The sequence below is a fragment of the Salmo salar genome, chromosome ssa12 (assembly GCF_905237065.1).
Source record: "Salmo salar chromosome ssa12, Ssal_v3.1, whole genome shotgun sequence".
Lineage (NCBI taxonomy): Eukaryota > Metazoa > Chordata > Actinopteri > Salmoniformes > Salmonidae > Salmo > Salmo salar.
Genome location: NC_059453.1, coordinates 87,633,011 through 87,639,757, shown reverse-complemented (window position 1 = coordinate 87,639,757; position 6,747 = coordinate 87,633,011).

Genomic DNA, 6,747 nt, shown 5'->3' with positions numbered 1-6,747 from the left:
AGCAGTGTTGCCAATCGCACATGCAGGTCTTTTTAATCTAAGCCTGTAGCAATTTTATCATTCTCCCACTGATGACGGAAAAACAACCAGTTTTGATACAAATCGGCATTCATGTCCATGGCGCTAGGCACCGGAATTTGACTGAGAGACATTGCAGGCTCTTCGTCCTCGCTCATCTTTTCCACTCGTTTGCGTTTATCCGACAGCGATTACATTATCCACATACCTTATCCTCTTTTCCATAGCGCTTGGCTTTGGGTTCATAGCTCTGACCATGTTTTTATGTGTATGTGAATAACTCACATCGGAGAGTTTGGTAAAGTTCAAGCATAATCCTTTACTCAGGTATTACATGTTACAGGTCACGACATCTTAATCAGACACTCATAACGCACCTGTTTATATATCCTAGATAGGTGCCCCACTAGCGCCATCTCTAGATTGGCATTATGCCCATTATCAGATTTCCACTGGTCTAATGTCCATTGCTCGTGTTTCTTGGCCCAAGCAAGTCTCTTCTTATTATTGATGTCATTTAGTAGTGGTTTCATTGCAGCAAATTTGATCATGAAGGCCTGATTCAAGCAGTCTCCTCTGAACAGTTGATGTTGAGATGTGTCTGTTACTTGAACTCTATGAAGCATTTATTTGGGCTGCAATTTATGAGGCTGGTAACTCTAATGAACTTATCCTCTGCAGCAGAGGTAACTCTGGATATTCCTTTCCTTTAGCAGTTCTCATGAGAGCCAGTTTCATCATCGCGCTTGATGGTTTTTGTAACTGCACTTGAAGAAACTTTCAAAGTTCTTGACTTTTTCCGTATTGACTGACCTTCAAGTTTTAAAATAACGATGGACTGTCATTTCTCTTCGCTATTTGAGCTGTTCTTGCCATAATATGGGCTTGGTCTTTTACCAAATAGGGCTATCTTCTTTATACCACCCCTACCTTGTCACAACACAACTGATTGACTCAAACCCATTTTTTGTCTTCAATATTCTACAATGTAGAAAATAGTAAAAATAAATAAAAACCCTTGAATGAGTAGGTGTGTCTGATGAACACGATGGGAGACAGAGAGCTGTTTCAAGCGCAGGGCGCAGCAGGTGTTAATTTGTAAAGGACCACAGGAGGAGGCAGGTAGCTGGGTCCAGGGGCAGGCAGAAGGTCATACACAGGAAGAGGCAGGTAGCTGGGTCCGGGGGCAGGCAGAAGGTCATACACAGGGGGTCCAAAAAGGCAACAGTACAGGCAGGGAAAAGGCTAGTAACATCGTCCGGGAGATCAGGCAATAGGTTGATAACAGGAAATCCGATAGGCTAAGGTACAGGCAGGGAATAGGCAAAATGCGTCGTTAGTGAGGCAGGCAAAAACTATCACACACAGGAGGATAAAATTACAGTAAAAACAGCACTCCAACTAGAAGTGTGTCACAAAAGAACCAATACCTCACAATGATGGGGTGCAAAGAACTGAACTAAATAGTGTGTGATAATGACATACAGGTGTGTGAACAGGTGATCAGAATTCAGGTGATTGGGATCTGGAAAGTGAGCTGCGTTCAGGGTATCTACGTGTTTGAGAGTGTGAGTTGGAAGCAGACGTCACAGTGTCCAAACTTTTGACTTGTATACTGTATATATAAAACATATATCACTTAGACTTTTTCCATCATTAATTTAGGAGTGTAACATATATAAAAAAAACATATAATTCAGACCTTTTCCATCATTAATTTAGGAATGTAATATACAAAAAAGAATGAAAAATATTCAGTATTTTTCCATCATTCTTTGCATTAAACTGAACCCCTGACAAAAGCATGACAGGGTTACAGTTCTGTTCTTTTTAAAATTGCATATTATATTTGCATATGCAGCAATGGTTGCACTGGTCTTCATTTTACAGTACATTCAATTACAAGGTAGATACATTAAAAGTGTTATCTTCCTAATGAAGTGCAAGTACCCAAACAACTTGATCTTATCAGATATTGTGAATCTTTATATACGTGTGCATTGATTGGTTACCATAAAATGTGTTAATTTCATAAATAATGATTAGAGCAAGTGACTTGATAAATCAATGGTTTCTAAACACTGCATAAAACAAGCTAATGCATCCAAATCTCTCCTTTTGAGACAGCGCACCAGTCAGCGATCTGATCATCTCCTCCAACACGTCTACGAAATAAAAGCCTTCTGTACAGGTTAAGATGGGAACTGTGCATTGTCCCCAGTTGTTTTGTACATTTGAAACTGGCCATGTCACAGCATCTCTTGTCCTGCAGGGCACTCTGATGCTGAATTACTCACCCTTACACCATGCCCAGACCGGACGCGTGTGGGCATAAATGTATTTTATCCCCTTACACCAAACGCGATCACGACACGCAGGTTAAAATATCAAAACAAACTCTGAACCAATTACATTAATTTGGGGACAGGTCGAAAAGCATTAAACATTTATGGCAATTTAGCTAGTTAGCTTGCACTTGCTAGGTAATTTGTCCTATTTAGCTAGCTTGCTGTTGCTAGCTAATTTGGCTAAGCCTTTATCGTTCGTTGGCTTTTCTACAGAACTATTTGGTGATCGTCTAGGTATGCCTTGAAGATCGACCGGTTGGAGACCACTGGTTTAGATGGTACAATGATTTTCTATACTATACTTGCTTGTTTTGTCAGATAAACTGAAATTAGGCAAACTATTCGAATTTTAGCAACCAGGAAATGTCAGAGCGATTTCTGCATAGTGCACCTATAAGGGTATGCTTCCTACAGAAGGACTTTATAACACATTCATAACCGATATACCTATGTACTGCTTATGAATGTGGTATGAGTCATAATGTCCTAACGTATGTATCGTTCAAGTAAAGGGTTTAGGCTAGTCCTATTTGTCTTATCATGTTTTACGGCTACAAACCTCTAGTAATAATAAGACTGCAAACTACACCAGTCCAGATATAGTCTATGTGCTGCAAAGTGTATGTGACTTCTGAATAAACTGTAAGAACAAACTGACTAAAATCAGCTGACTTTAACATTTGCTCCACTCTTTTAGAGAATTACTGAGTGGATTAGAAATGCAAGGCCTTTGAACTAATCTCCATCTTGTGCCTTGGTACAGTGGTCAAACAAGTATTTAAAAAAAATTACCTAGCTAATCCTGCTTTGAGGTCATTCTATTACAAACTAATTACCTCACAAATGAATATGAATGTTTCTTGTGGTTGACATTAGAATGCAGTGTACAATACAGAGCAGAGATCACTATGTGTATGCTGGGTTCTGATTGACATAAGGCCTTAAAGCTAGGATCCGCGAAAGGTAAAACAGTTTTTGTTTTAAAACGAGAAGATGAGCATCCAGCAACTTAATAATGATTAAAATCATCAAGTGCTGAAAAGCTTGCTCAATAGAAAGGGCTTGCTCTGGGGTGAATTTGCGGTATGGATGTGGTACATGTATGTACATGTATACAGTACATGATATGAATGTAAGGGTGACTCTACAGCTTTGGCAGAATGCCCAGGCGTTGTAGAGAGCTGTGAGATTAGTGGAATGGGGTGTAACATAGTGGACCTCCCTCACCAAAATATGAATACAACAGACCTGTGTGTGTGTGTGTGTGTGTGTGTGTGTGTGTGTGTGTGTGTGTGTGTGTGTGTGTGTGTGTGTGTGTGTGTGTGTGTGTGTGTGTGTGTGTGTGTGTGTGTGTGTGTGTGTGTGTGTGTGCTCAACAGCTCTCCGATCATGGCGTAGCGCTGCAGACAGTGCTTGCTGAGGTAACGAATACCCCTGTGAAGAGGAAGGACAGACATCACAACATTCTAAGCCTAAAAGCCTATGTGTGCCATGCAACATGAGATGCATACTCTCAAAACAACACTCCCCAGCAGTTGAGGAAAAAAGCCTGGTGGTGTTGCTGTCAGCCATGCTTATAGGAATGAATGAGCTGATGGCAGACATTAGCAGAGGTCAGTAGCTGCCTGTGTGGTTAGAATAGTCCCTGTGGGGTTAGAATAGTCCCTGTGGGGTTAGAATAGTCCCTGTGTGGTTAGACTGGACCCAGTGTGGTTAGACTAGTCCCAGTGTGGTTAGACTAGACCCAGTGTGGTTAGACTAGTCCCAGTGTGGTTAGACTAGACCCAGTGTGGTTAGACTAGACCCAGTGTGGTTAGACTAGTCCCAGTGTGGTTAGACTAGACCCAGTATGGTTAGACTAGTCCCAGTTTGGTTAGACTATTCCCAGTGTGGTTAGACTAGTCCCAGTGTGGTTAGACTAGTCCCAGTGTGGTTAGACTAGACCAAGTGTGGTTAGGCTAGTCCCAGTGTGGTTAGACTAGTCCCAGTTTGGTTAGACTAGTCCCAGTGTGGTTAGACTAGTCCCAGTGTGGTTAGACTAGTCCCAGTGTGGTTAGACTAGACCCAGTGTGGTTAGGCTAGTCCCAGTGTGGTAAGACTAGTCCCAGTGTGGTTAGAATAGTCCCAGCGTGGTTAACCTAGACCCAGTGTGGTTAGGCTAGTCCCAGTGTGGTTAGGCTAGTCCCAGTGTGGTTAGACTAGTCCCAGTGTGGTTAGACTAGACCCAGTGTGGTTAGACTAGTCCCAGTGTGGTTAGACTAGTCCCAGTGTGGTTAGACTAGTCCCAGTGTGGTTAGGCTAGTCCCAGTGTGGTTAGACTTGTTCCCGTGTGGTTAGACTAGTCCCAGTGTGGTTAGACTAGTCCCAGTGTGGTTAGACTAGACCCATTGTGGTTAGACTAGACCCAGTGTGGTTAGACTAGAACCAGTGTGGTTAGACTAGCCTCTGTGGCAGCGGAGGTTATAGTCCCTGAAGTAGAGTATATTGTGATAAATTGCAGGCCACACTACTTGCCTAGAGAGTTTTCAGCTATACTTTTCGTGATGGTTTATTTACCACCACAGACAGATGGTGGCACTAAGACCGCACTCAGTCAGCTGTATAAGGACATAAGCAAACAGAAAACCACTCACCCAGAGGCGGCGCTCCTAGTGGCCGGAGACTTTAATGCAGGGAAACTTATATCAGTTCTACCAAATTTCCATCAACATGTTAAATGTGCAACCAGAGGGAAAAGAATTCTAGATCACCTGTACTCCACACGCAGAGTACAAAGTTCTCCCTCACCCTCCATTTGGTAAATCCGACCACAACTCTATCCTCCTGATTCCTGCTTACAAGCAAAAATTAAAGCAGGAAGCACCAGTGACTCGGTCTAGAAAAAAGTGGTCAGATGAAGCAGATACTAAACTACAGGACTGTTTTGCTATCACAGACTGGAACATTATCCGGGATTCTTCCGATGGCATTGAGGAGTACACCACATCAGTCACTGGCTTTATCAATAAGTGCATCGAGGACGTCGTCCCCACAGTGACTGTACATACATAAACCAACCAGAAGCCATGGACTACAGGCAACATTCGCACTGAGCTAAAGGGTAGAGCTGCCGCTTTCAAGGTGCAGGACTCTAACCCGGAAGCTTACAGGAAATCCTGCTATGCCCTGCGACGAACTATCAAACAGGCAAAGCGTCAATACAGAACTAAGATTGAATCATACTACACCGGCTCCGACGCTCATCTTATGTGACAGGGCTTGCAAACTATTACAGACTACAAAGGGAAGCACAGCCGCGAGCTGCCCAGTGACACAAGCCTACCAGACGAGTTAAATCACTTCTATGCTTGCTTCGAGGCAAGCAACACTGAGGCATGCATGAGAGCATCAGCTGTTCCGGACGACTGTGTGATCACACTCTCCATAGCTGATGTGAGTAAGACATTTAAACAGGTCAACATACACAAGGCTGCGGGGCCAGACGGATTACCAGGACGTGTGCTCCGGGCATGTGCTGACCAATTGGCAGGTGTCTTCACTGACATTTTCAACATGTCCCTGATTGAGTCTGTAATACCAACATGTTTCAAGCAGACCACCATAGTCCCTGTGCCCAATAACACAAAGGCAACCTGCCTTAATGACTACAGACCCGTAGCACTCACGTCCGTAGCCATGAAGTGCTTTGAAAGGTAGGTAATGGCTCACATCAACACCATTATCCCAGAAACCCTAGACCCACTCCAATTTGCATACCGCCCAAACAGATCCACAGATGATGCAATCTCTATTGCACTCCACACTGCCCTTTCCCACCTGGACAAAAGGAACACTTATGTGAGAATGTTATTCATTGACTACAGCTCAGCATTCAACACCATAGTACCCTCAAAGCTCATCACTAAGCTAAGGATCCTAGGACTAAACACCTTCCTCTGCAACTGGATCCTGGACTTCCTGATGGGCCACCCCCAGGTGGTGAGGGTAGCTAGCAACACATCTGCCACGCTGATCCTCAACACTGGAGCTCACCAGGGGTGCGTGCTCAGTCCCCTCCTGTACTCCCTGTTCACCCACGACTGCATGGCCAGGCATGACTCCAACACCATCATTAAGTTTGCAGACGACACAACAGTGGTAGGCCTGATCACCGACAACGACGAGACAGCCTATAGGGAGGAGGTCAGAGACCTGGCTGGGTGGTGCCAGAATAACAACCTATCCCTCAACGTAAAAAAGACTAAGGTGATTATTGTGGACGACAGGAAAAGGAGGACCGAGCACGCCCCATTCTCATCGATGGGGCTATAGTGGAACAGGTTGAGAGCTTCAAGTTCCTTGCTGTCCACATCAACAACAAACTAGAATGGTCCAAATACAC